The sequence below is a fragment of the Crocuta crocuta genome, unplaced genomic scaffold, assembly GCF_008692635.1.
Source record: "Crocuta crocuta isolate KB4526 unplaced genomic scaffold, BGI_CrCroc_1.0 scaffold213, whole genome shotgun sequence".
Lineage (NCBI taxonomy): Eukaryota > Metazoa > Chordata > Mammalia > Carnivora > Hyaenidae > Crocuta > Crocuta crocuta.
Window position 1 is genome coordinate 1,545,536 of NW_027529442.1, and position 13,175 is coordinate 1,558,710.

General features: G+C 39.4%; 1 protein-coding gene across 5 annotated transcripts in view; it reads right to left on the reverse strand.

Moving 5' to 3' along the window:
- The window catches only part of FHIT (fragile histidine triad diadenosine triphosphatase), a 1,396,599-nt gene that overhangs the window by 1,040,339 nt on the left and 343,085 nt on the right, over positions 1–13,175 (reverse strand). Inside the window, exons 1-2 of one of the 5 annotated variants that reach the window (XM_077760236.1) lie at positions 12,616–12,760; positions 10,106–10,268 (exon numbers count right to left, since the gene is read on the reverse strand). The exons of 3 other annotated variants lie outside the window; for them this stretch is intronic. The gene's annotated coding sequence lies outside the window, so the exon portion shown is untranslated. Of the gene's footprint in view, positions 1–10,105; positions 10,269–12,615; positions 12,761–13,175 lie in introns of those variants that run through there. One more of the 5 variants, XM_077760235.1, reaches the window with a different exon arrangement.

Genomic DNA, 13,175 nt, shown 5'->3' on the forward strand with positions numbered 1-13,175 from the left:
GTGAATTTTTTGGATATGTGTGTGTGTGCATATATATATATGTGTGTGTATATATATATGCACACACACACATATATTGCAACACATTCAAAAAATGTGTATATATATACGTACTATACATATACTATATATGTGTGTGTATATATATGCATACACACACACTTCTTTTTTAATGTGTAATAGAATATGTCAATAAGTAATGGAGTCATACTTAGCACTAAGATGCTTATACCAGGAGATTCAGGAGAATAAGATTGACTCCCAGCTCCTATCTCACATTTAGCGTATATATTCATTGAGGGGAATCTCTGGCAGTATGGTCTATATTCTTTGAATTGGTACTTCTTACTCTTGTTATTTATTGTGAATTCTGTATGGCTAAAATGGCATAAGTTCAATGTACACAGGATGCAACTGCATTCTATTTAAGACCACTCATCTTTACATTATAATGTCTTTGTGTTAAAAATCAAAAGGTGGCGAGGCGCCTGGGTGGCTTAGTCGGTTAAGCGTCCGACTTTCGCTTAGGTCATGATCTCGCGGTTCGTGGGTTCGAGCCCCGCGTCGGGCTCTGTGCTGACTGCCAGCTCGGAGCCTGGAGCCTGTTTCAGTCTGTGACTCCCTCTCTCTCTGACCCTCCCCTGCTCACGCTGTCTCTCTCTCTCTCTCTCCTAGAAATAAATAAAACATTAAAAAAATAAAAAATAAATAAATAAAAGCCAAACAAGTAGACCTGTACCTTTCTATGATAAAGTTAAACTTATAATATTTTATACATATCTTTCTTGGAAGTAGCCTTGATATAAATCTTTTTATAAAAGGAATAACCCAACATTTCTGCAAATGTTGTGAGGGTTAATTTTATATAACAACCTGACTGGGTCAATGCATGCCCAGATAATTGGTCAAATATTATTCTGGGTATGTATGTAAGGGCATTTTTCATGAGTTTAACATTTAAATAAGTAGGCTGAGATCCAGAGAAGATGGTGGAATGGAGGATTCTAGGCTCATGTCCTCCTAGAGATACACCTAGAAAATATCCACATCAGTGTAAATAACCCAATAAAGGACCTGAAGACTGGCAGAGCAGACTCTCCACAGCAAAATGTAGAGAAGAGGCCACATCTAAGAAGGTAACAAGGGTGGAGACACAGTCAGGAGCCAAATGAACCCATGGGACTGACCATGGGAGGGATGCTGCAGGCATGAAGAAAAGAGAGGAAAAGACACCCACAACAGGCAAACCAGGTATGCAGGACCCACAATGGGAAGACAAATTCCTATAACATTTGGCTTTAAAAACTAGAGGGGCCTATTTGCAGCAACATGGATGGAACTGGAGGGTATTACACTAAGTGAAATAAGTCAGTCAGAGAAAGACAGATACCATATGCTTTCATTCATATGTGGATCTTAAGAAACTTAACAGAAACCATGGGGGAGGAGAAGGGGGGGAATACAGAGAGGGAGGGAGGCAAACCATAAGAGACTCTTAAATACTGAGAACAAACTGAGGGCTTATGGGGATGGGGGAGAAGGAAAAGTGGGTGATGGGCATTGAGGAGGGCACTTGTTGAGATGAGCACTAGGTGTTGCATGGAAACCAATTAGACAATAAATTATATTAAATTAAAAAAAGAAAAAAAACTAGAGGGGTCTAACTTCATGAGAACTTACAACTGGTGGAGCTTAATACCTGGAACATTAAAAATCAATGGGCACAGCTGTGAGAGAGGTAAGTTCAATATGAAACTGAGTCTCCATCCTTAAAGAGACAGCAAAAAATATAGCCATACTGAGAAACAGCATGGAAGCAATAGTTTGAAAACCACCTGGGGTATACAGGAAGGAGACTTATTTACTAACCACAGAGCCTATGCTGGAGAAGCAGAGATCTTTGGGAGACTTCTCCAAGAAGAAAGGAGCTGGTGGGTGCATCTCTTCCCCTTTTCCCTTGCCTAGATATATGGACACCTGCTGGAGTAAGTACAGCATGAACACTCTCCAACCAGCTTGTTAAGAGCATGCTCCACCACTGAATTCTCCTGTAGACCCACCCTCTCCATCTCAGACTGAGTAGGACTTTTCCCAGGCAGCTGCAGTTCCTCTCCTGCAGCATAACAATACAGACCTTACTGGCACCCCATACCATGCCCCTGTGTTCTCCTGTAGATCTGCTCCTTCTAATACACCCTTGGCCAGAGCACATCCAAAGCAGTTTCAAAAGCCTGGCATTGTGCAAGCAACCCTGACAGTGGCCAGCAACACTCCAAAGCGACTTCTGCCCCAGGGAGAGGGGAAGAGAACCACACACAGCAGTCTGATGGTGATCCAGTAGTTGACCAGAGGCACACATCAGGTCTGAAACCTACTTATGATTTTTCCTTTCCAGTCAGTGGGTCTCCTTTAACATTTCTTCTCTAACATTTCCCACCCACCAATATAAACTTCTCAGGGAAAAACAGAAGGAAAGCACCCTACAGATTGGTGCTACCGCATCTCTGGTAAACATCTGGTTTGATTCAACTCAAGTCTAAAGCAGCCCCAGACTTACCCACTAACAACACAGGGACCAAACCCTACCCACAACAAAGAGCCATTGCAGACAAATGGATTGAAGGAAAAAGTGGCTCATTCACTCACTCAGCAGGGTACATGCAACACACATTGGAGACATCCCTGAGACAAGGGTGGGGGCACCCTGCTCTTTCAAGAGCAAGAGACATAGTTGACTTTCCTAACACACAGGAACAGAGAGAAAGTTAGACAACATGAGGAGACAGAGGAATATGTCCTAAATGAAAGAATAGGACAAAACTACAGGAAGAGAGGTAAATGAAATGGAGATGAGCAATATTCCTGATAGAGAATTTAAAGTAATAATCATAAAGATATGCGCTAGAGTTGAGAAAAGAATGGAGGACCTCAGCGCACCCTTTGCAAAAAGAGAAAACATAAAAAACAACCAATTAGAGATGAAAAACTCAATAAGTGCTATGAAAAATACACTAGAAGGATAAATAGTAGACTAGAGGAAGCAGAAAAACAGATCAGCAACCCAGAGGACATAGTAATGGAAAGCAATCAAGCTGAACAGGAGAAAGAAATCATCATCATTATAAAATGAAATGAAAATAGCTTAAGGGAAAGCATCAACACCAACAAGTGTAATAGCATTTGCATTACAAGGATCCCAGAAGGAAAAGAGAAAAAGGGGCACAAAAATGTATTTGAAAAAAATAATAGGTGAAAACTGACTGAATTTAAAAAAAAAAAAAAAACCAACCAGAAATCCAGATTCAGGAGGCACAGAAAGCCCTCAATAAGATCAACGTAAAGAAGTCCACACCAAGACACAGAAAAATTGCAGAGGCAAAAAGTAATGATAAAAAGAGAATTTTAAAGGCATCAAGAGAAAAGAAAATAGTTACAAATAAGCAAAAGCCCATAAGGTATCAGCTGATTTTTCAGCAGAAACTTTATAGGCCAGAATAAAGTGGCATGATATACTCAAAGTGCTGAAAGAAAAAAACCTGAAACCAAGAATACTGTATCCAACAAGCCTATCATTAAGAATAGAAGATGAGATAAAGAGTTTCCCAGACAAAGGAAAGTTAAAGAAATTCATAACCAGTAAATCAGGCCAATAAGAAATGTTAAAGGAGACTCATTGAAAAGGAAAGATCATAAGTAAGAGTAAGAAAAGTAAGAGGCACAAAAGCAATAAAATTAGGTATATGTATAAAAATCAGCCAAGGGATTCACAAAATAAAAGGATGTAAAGTATGACACTATATACTTTAAATGTGGGGAATGGAGAGGCATAAAACCTTAGTGCTTTTACAATGGATTCAAAATTAAGCTACCATCAACTTAATATAGACTGCTATATGCATATGATGTTATATATAAACCTAATGGTAATCACAAGTCAAAGAACAATAATATATAAATAAAAAAGAAAAATTCAGCAATATCACTTAAAAGAGTCAGCAAACTGTAAAGAAAGGAAGATAAAAAACAAAGAACCACAGGGGCGCCTGGGTGGCTTAGTCGGTTGAGCGTCCGACTTTTGCTTAGGTCATGATCTCGCGGTTGGTGGGTTCGAGCCCCGCGTCGGGCTCTGTGCTGACTGCCAGCTNGAACCACAAAAACAACCAGAAAACAAGTAATAAAATGGCAACTAGTACATACTTAACAATAAATACTTTGAACATAAAGGGACTAAACACTCAGATCAAAAGACATAGGGTAATGAAATGGATTAAAAAAAAAGCAAGACCCATCTCCAAGCTACCTATAAGAGACTCATTTTACACCTAAAGACACGTGTAGATTGAAATTAAAATAGTGGAAAGCATTTATCATGAAAATGGAACTGCATTTGCACAAACCACAAGATCATGACCTGAGCTGACATCCAGAGTCAGAAAGACGCTCAACCAACTGAGCCACCCAAATGCCCCTGGAATTAAAATTTTTAATAAAAATAAATAAATTGAGAGGCTAAGTAAAGCAGATTGCTCTCCCCAATGTGAGTGGGCCTCATTCAATCAGCAGAAGGCCTTAATAAAACAGAAGTCTGACTCCCAGCCCCCTCCCCTCACCCAACCAAATACACACACATACATAAGTGGGAGTTCTTCCTGCCTGGCTGCACTGAGCTCAGACATAGGTTTTTTCCTTGCCTTCAGACTCAGACTGAAGCACTGGCTCTTCCAGGTCTTGAGTCTGCCCCCTTTTAGATGGAACTATAACATTGCTTCTAGTGACTTGTAGGCCTTTGGATTCAGACTGTAACTATATCATTGACCACCATCTTGAGGATTTCATCTTGCCAACTTCTGATCACAGGACTTGTCAGCCTCCATAATTACATGCACCCATTACTTATAATAAATTCATATATATCCAATTGGTTCTGTTTCTCTGGAGAACCCTAATTAACACCAGTCTTAAACTCAAACGCAAAGATTAATAACTTTATCAGGTAGGCATCTAACTGCATGACTCTTTATGACTATATAAAACTTTTTCATGAGCTAGCATATGGCATTCACTGTGCAACTCTCTTTAGGTGTTTAAAGCTTTTTATATATTAAAATGTAAAACATCAACGAAGGATATAGTGAGACTAAATTGGAAAGAACAGCTAGTAATGCCAAATATAGGGCAATCTTGAATATAAAGCAATATTCCACTTTCTCAGTGAAAAGATTATAATTTTCAAAAGGGAGGATGGTCGACTTATATATATAAACACATAAGGATATGCAAGAAAAAGTTCAAACATCTACTTATGTTTTTTATTTCATTAAGTGGATGTTTAAAAACATACATTTAATTCAAACTCTGGCAAAGGTGTCTTCAGCATATAAGATCTGCCATTTTTTTCCTCCAAGAGAATGTTCCAGAACACATTAGCTACTCTCAGTTTAAGACATGGCACTCCTTCAATCACATGTAATGCCATCTCTGGAAGTTGTCTCTTATGGCAGAGGTGCCCATTTATATAAGCAGCTTTCTGTTTTAAAGAAAACTTCATCCTCTTAGAGGCATAGATTTTGATATTTATGATAGACCCATCTCTTGTATTGTTTTTTGAAGTGATTTTTCAGAAGGTCAGTTTAGAACATTCAATACTTGAAATTGTGAAGTCACAGCCTCTAGAATCATGACTAATTCTGTATTCAATTTCCTTACTCTCTTTCTATTGATCTCAGCAGATGACTTTCATCTTTTTTGGAAGGGAGGTGAGGCCATTTCAGCCCATTGTGACTTCCCAAAGCAGCACTTGAAAGGACCCAAATATAAATTTGGGGAGAAAGCAAATGTCACCCCTGTATTTGAGCACAGTTGCTATATAATAAGGCAATCCTGACTCTAAGATAAAATGTCGGTTGATTTAATGAGAGTTTTGACCTTGTGCTTCATTTCATCTTTCATCTCTTTATCCACTAGTTAGTAAACTTGAACTTCCTGAAAGACAGGAAGTTTACATTCTTTATATTGCAAACACCAACAATAGGACAAGCCTTATTTTGCATTAATGTTCACCTCCAATGTATTTTCTGCCTCATATACAAACAAGTATCCAATTTCCAGCCCCCAAATATGTTAAACATCATCTCTTCAATGTCTTAAATAACACAGCATAGATATCTTTCATGCAAAACTTAATGTGGGGCCTAATTATCTTAGTGTGAAAAACCATAAACACCAAACAAAAGCAAATACAATGAACAAATCTTTTTAAAAAATAACACCCAGGTTGAAGGAAGTATAAATGCTCAGATTCACCAGTGGGACCAGAATGTAAACTTCTTGCCTATGATTCTTCCAAACCATCCAGCCACTGGAGTATCATCCTCCCACAAAGCATATGGAGGCACTAATAAAATTGACTAATAGAATGAGTAAGCTTGAAGTGTTGGAACACTGGACATTTCATACTCACATCAGTCCAGTTATATTTTTCACTTCCCCTCTTTCCCTAACTTTGTCATATAGAGCTTCTTAGATTTTTTCTTGGCAATTAATAACCCTGACTAACATGAGTTTTCACTCTCTTATGCCATGCTCCCAGGTCTGTAGGGTTATCAACCAGGATTGCTTCAGATACAAGTAATCACAACCTGAATAACAGCCCAAGAGTGATGTAAACCCAGAGCATTCTTTTCTGTCACTTTTTTTTTCATGTTGCAAGATGTATGAAGGTAAGCCATTTGGCAATGGGATGGTGCCTTCCTGTGTCATTAATGTCCCAGGCTCCTTCTATCTTTCGGTTGCACTGTCCTTAGACAGGGAGCTTTCTCTTTCACTGTCCTAGACGATGCTGTGCCTCCAGGCATGGCATCCTCACTCTAGGCAAAAAGGAGGTAAGAGCAAAGGGAAGATGCCAGCTGAGTTCGTCTCTTTTTAGAAGCTATCCAGAAAGTTCTATCCAGTGACTTTCACAAACATCTCTTTTCGCCAGAAATGGATCACATAGCCTCTCTTAACTGTAAGGGAGTATGGGAAACAAGGCATTTGAGCTGGACATTACAGGTCCAAATGAAATCAGATTTACGTTAGAAATAAAAGATAGGAGGGCCCCTGGAGAGCTGAGTTGGTTAAGCATCTGATTTTGGCTCTGGTAATGGTCTCATGTTTTGTGAGTTTGAGCCCTGCATTGGGTTCTGCACTGACAGTGTGGAGTCTCCCTGGGATTTTCTCACTACCTCTGTCGGCCTCTTACCCCCTCTCAAAATAAATAAGTAAGCTTAAAAAAAAAAAAGGATAGGAAAATGGATCACAGGAAGGAAACCATTAATGTCCGGCACACAGAGGTATACGTGGGATGAGTAAAAAAGGCTAAGGGACTCCATGACATCTGGGAGGCTTAAGGGTATTATTCACAATTGCTTTTGTGCCAGCGAATGAGGGAGCTAGTCACCTCATTTGCTTCCATTTCCTTATCTCTGAAAATTCCTGCAATAGTCTTCCCCATAGACCCTATTTTAGTAATTTTATAATTTCTTAATGCAAACATGACAATACATGTTCTCCTTCTTTCATAACAGAACCCAAATTTTGATGGACAACAATACGTCCAGCTTTAGATAATGGATAATGACTGATCTAAATGAATCGTGGCAATGTTATTTCCTTTTGCTATTAATTGATCTTCAGTAATAGGCATGTGACCTAGTCCTAATCAATGAGCGGCACTTCCATGAAAGATTCAGATGTTTAATTAAAAAAAAACAAAAACAAAACAGAGTTGCACAAGGAAAAGCCATCCCCCACACCTCCATCTCTCTCTTCTTTTCTGTTTTGGACACTGTCATGTAGAAACTTTGTGTTTGGAGCTGTGGCAGCCATGAGGTGTCCATGACCATGATGACTGAGCTATCAAACTAACCCTGGAAACTTTTGCCCCCTATACTTTTGCCTCCATAGGCAAATAAATATCCTTATGGGTTAAGCCAATACTACCTGAGTTTTCTGTTACTAGTAGCTGAAAGCATTCATAATTCATATACCACCTTTAACATAAACCTCCATTTCTGATGGGGCAAAAGTAACCACATTCATTACTTTTTCTTTATGGTACCCCCTTAGGATTCTGGCACTCCGTGGATCTCCCATAGCCTAGAAGATCATATGTTTACCTCTTTCCAACCCTAAAGAACCCTTCATCTAAGACTGACAAGATAAATGAGCTAGAATTAAGGTGAAACCAATCCAAAAGAAATAAAAGAAAGCAAGAAAAGCAAAGAATCAGATAAATATCCATGCTACCTAATATGAGGGTATATGCTTAAAGAGTCTCAATTTTTTAGGGGGAAGTTGCATCACTTCTGCTTAGACAAGTGAAATTAAGTTGTAATCATGAGGATGTGTCAGTTAAAGTGTTTGATGAAGAGGAAAGGGAGACTGTTCTCCACATTTAACTTGGCTGAGGATGTGGCTGTGGGCATGCAAACACTGCAATGGAAAGGTCCTGAGGCCATCATCCAAAATAGTAATGCATCCAGGATAGAAAAGTGTGTTTCTGAGTTGTCAGAGGTGGGACACGTGGTGATATAATTGATGTCTTCAAAATTACAAAAGGCACAGATACAGGGAAACCAGGGTTGATTCACCAAATCCAAGGATATGGGAATTACAACAACTCTCAGGAAAGACTTCAAATTTCTCTCTCAGCTTCTGGTTTTCCTTAGTTTCACCCCTTCTCCACCCAAAGTGCAGCCAAAGTCAATCATTTAAAAATTCACGTATTTCAAATCCCTCCTTTACCTAAAGATCTCCAATGGCTCACCATTGCTTTTATGATAAAAACCCAAAGACTTACCACCATCTACAAGATTTTTCATAATCTGCCTCTGCCTGTATCACCCCCTTTATCTCCTACCACACTGTCCTCCCCATGCTCTGCCTGCCATTTTCTTTCAGTACATAGATCCTACTCTACTCTCTACGGCTGTAAGACCATGCGACACCATGAGCATCTTCACTCATCTAATGGCAACTCATACTTGGCTTCTGAGAATGTACACCTTTTTACAAGGAGGATATCCATCACCATGCCCCATTCCAAAACCAGTGTGGTCTACTTCCCATAACAAGCTCTTCTTCCTTCTTTATAATGCACATGACACTTGGGATTAATTGGATTAATAACTGTATTCCCCTCTAAATCGTAAAAGCCTTGAAGGCAAAGATGTCTGTTCCTTCCACCCAGATTTTGGCATAGAGTAAGCGCCCATATATACACATTGAATGGCTAGTTGTAACTTACCATGATGCTGACACCATCTTGGGAGGAAGGGTTTTTAACAGTTCAAGATCACATATGAAAAACAGGGGCACCTGGGTGGTTCAGTCAGTTGAGCGTCCAACTTCAGCTCAGGTCATGATCTCACCACTCATGGGTTTGAGCACTGCATCGGGCACTGTGCTGACAGCTCGGAGCCTAGAGCCTGCTTCAGATTCTGTCTTCCTGTCTCTATACCCCTCCCATGCTCATGTTTATGGTCTGTCCCTCTCTGTTTCTCAATAATAAATAAATGTTAAAAAATTTTTTTAAAAAAGAACATGCATGAAAAACAGACTCATGATAAATTAATAAAAACAAAAATTATTAAGGCTGGTTTTAGTGAGTGGGATATACCTTTTACTATTTCAGTTAGGCATCAAGGAAAAGTCAGTGTTCTTCCAAAGATGCTTGGGGTTCTGGACAACCGAGTTTAGAGCACAAGTGAAGGAGTCAACAACCCTGGGTTTGTGTCCCAGATTTTCTACTTCTCAGCTATGTGATTTGACATAAACCTCTAATTCTCTGAAGCCTCAGTCTCCTCATCTGTAAAACCATAAAAACCTTATCAATAGTGATTTAAGAGGATTAACTGACTTGATATATGGGAAGCCCTTGCCCCAGTGCTTGTTGAAAATGAGCATGTATTTAACGTTAGTGGCATTCTTCTTCAATGTTCTAACAATCATTATCAGAAATAGAATATAAATTTGAATGGGTTGAAATTGTAAGAGTTTAATAGATGTTAGACAGTATTGTTACAGATGGTGTTGTTATTTGTGGCCAAAGAGTACTAGTTCTCACCTTAGCGCATGGCTTCTTTGCAGTTGGGTGGCTCTGTGTTTGTCTCAGTCTCTACCCTGGCCCAAGGCCCAACACGGTGCTGAACACATGGTGTTATGCAGAAAATAATTTCTGAATGGATACTTGAATCAAAGGTCTAAACCAGTGTGATAATGCAGACATTCTTATAAGAAAATAGAAAGAAAAAGGCAGTGTTTAGCAGAGGAGGGTATAGGATGGAAGAAAAGGATTATTTTCATTTAAAAAAAAATAATAAAAGCTTTAGAGCAATAGGATTAGAAGTTCAATTTTAATGGCACAAAACAGAATTCGGTGAGAATCTTGAGCTGTGATGTGGTCAAAGCAGAAGCCGATAATGAAGGTGCAGCATTCTGAGCCATCACATCTATGACCAGCTTTCAGACCCTGAAAAGTTGATTAGAACATTCCAGGAAAGCGTTGCATTGTCATTCCAAAGCAAGACTCTGAACCTGCTCACACCTCTCACCCACTGATATTGCTTTCTCTACCAGTGTGGCCTTTATGAAGCGAGGGCTTCTGTTCTCTCTTCTATCTTGTTCCATGACAATAATACCCAAAGTGCTTTCCACCCCTAAAAGGAAGCTTTGGTGAATGCCTTATTATAACTATTACATGTGACACAAGGCCTGCCACTAATATAAGATGAATAAGAATAAATTACCCAAATAGGACAGAAAAGCCATTCACTTAAAGAAAGGCCCACTTTCTTGAAACTCTGAGGCATTGAAACCATTTAGAGTTTGCTGTCAAGATTCCTAGCAGTGCTCATTACCTCGGCCAGCAGTCCCTCTGGACTACTGAAGGCTTATATGAAATATATATAATCACATGCTGCAATGCCTAAGTGCAACAGGATGATTTAAAAGCACTACGATAGGCTTCACCCACGATATTCATCTCTTCCTGTCTATTCTTTGGTGATCTAGACAAAAACTTGGAATGCAATCTGTATATTGATATTCCCTGAAAAGGATTTCAGCAGCTCTTCAGGAAAGATTGCTTAAGCAGTTTTAGAAACCTCAAACATTCTGCATTTATGGTGCTTAGAGGTAGAGTTTCTATTTCATAAAAATTAAGCCCCACTAAGGGCAATCTTCCATTCCTGCCACAGAGAGAGTACCCAGGAGTGGGGAAATGCAACACTTCTCGACTGCCCACGGAACTCTGCCATGAATTGGACGAAGTGTTCAAGTTTTCTGAGCCTCAGTTACACCTTTAGACAAATTACACTATTCATGCCTGGCAATGCAAGAGCTCAAATAAATGCTACATGTCATTGGTATTAATGTTGTTGTTGCTGCTGTTGTGGTGGTTATTTTTTCTGGCAGGGGCCACTAGTGCTTACCCAGGCACAGGGCTGGAATGCAACTCCCAGCTCTAAATAGTTAGTTAGGTGGGTTCAAATGACTGAGTTCTGATCAATGAAACATGGCAGAAGCAATGTACACCCCTTCCTGGAAGGACCCGTAGAAATCTTCAAGGCTCTCTCTTTTATTCTTTCCTATTCCTTTCTCAGTGACCTGATGGCTACTTGTTGAAGTTAGAACTACAAAGTGGAAGGAACATGGATACTACTCAAGAACCTCCCAGAAGAGCCACACTTGAGAAACATACACGATAGAATGAATAAGACATAGACATACATTATTCTGAATGAATAAGACATACTTTTTTTTTTTTTTTTTGGCCTACATAATTGTTTGGCAGGGCTATCCCGAGCATCATGCCTGGCCTCTAACAACCAGATGCCAATAGGAACCTCTCCCCTAATTGTGACAACCAAAAGCCATCTCCAAACATTGCCAAATGTCAGCAGGGTGGGGGTGGGAACAACATCGCCCCTGGTTGAAACCCAGAAGATCACCTCACTGTTGCCCTCACCACTCTCATCACTGACAATCTAGTCCCTCATGATACCTTTATAATAATAGACCCCATACTCTGGTTTCTCTTCAGATCACATAAATCTTTTGCCTTTTACTGTAATAATAGACCCAAAGTTTCAAATATAGGTCCAGGATGTTTTTTAGGAGAATATGTTAAAGGGCACAAAAACTTAAAAGAAGATAAGGGGTCAACTGGTAAACCCAGAGTCATAAGGGCCCAAAGAGCAAAGTCAAAACCAAAATAAACATAATAATTTTTAAAAAATAAATAAAAGTAAAAAGCTGGTTTGATCATTTCAGTAGTCTAGAACAAAATCATCTTTCTAAAAAAGATCTAGGTCTAGGGAGTTCAGTGTGTTTACCAAATACATACAGGATATTTATTATAAGATAGGCACTGTGCTGAACATAAAGTAGTGAATAAAACAGACATAATCCCTGCCCCCATTTAAATGCAAGGTAAGTACAAAAATGGTGGATTTTTCTAAGAGCCTAAACATAGCTATTACCCGACCATTGTGACAGGCACAACTCCACAGATGCCCCTGTAGGATTCCTGTTCCTTAATTCTTCTAATCTAGGTGTGTCTCTGAAGGGACTTACATTGCAGATGTCACTTAGATTACTAGTCTGCTGACTTTAACATTGGGAGATTATCCTGGATTACTTTGAGTTGTCCAGTGTAGTCACATGAGGCCTTAAAAGCATAAGTGGAAGGTAGAAGAGTCAGTCAGGAAGAGATGATAGAAGAGAGATGCAGCCAATGGGAAATCAAAGATTCCAAACACGAGAACTCAGATGTGTCATAATAGGAGCTACAAAGGATGACTGAAGAGAGGACGGTAGGAGCTGAGGGTCATCCCCAGCTATCACCCCACAAGAAAGAGGAACTTCCACAAAGAACTGCGTTCTGCCAGCCACCTAAGCTTGGAAGTAGTTCCTTCCCAAGAGCCTCTAGAAACAAACACAGCCCCTTGCTTTCATCCTCACAGGATTCATTTTGGGCTTCTGACCTACAGAAACTGTACCAAATGTATGTTGCATATTGCCATGAAGTTCATTAAAATTATTATGGTAGCAACATAAAACTAATACACCACTAATGTCTTAAATATTGCACAAGAGAATAGGCTGGAGAAAATGAATATTAAAATATACCTTAT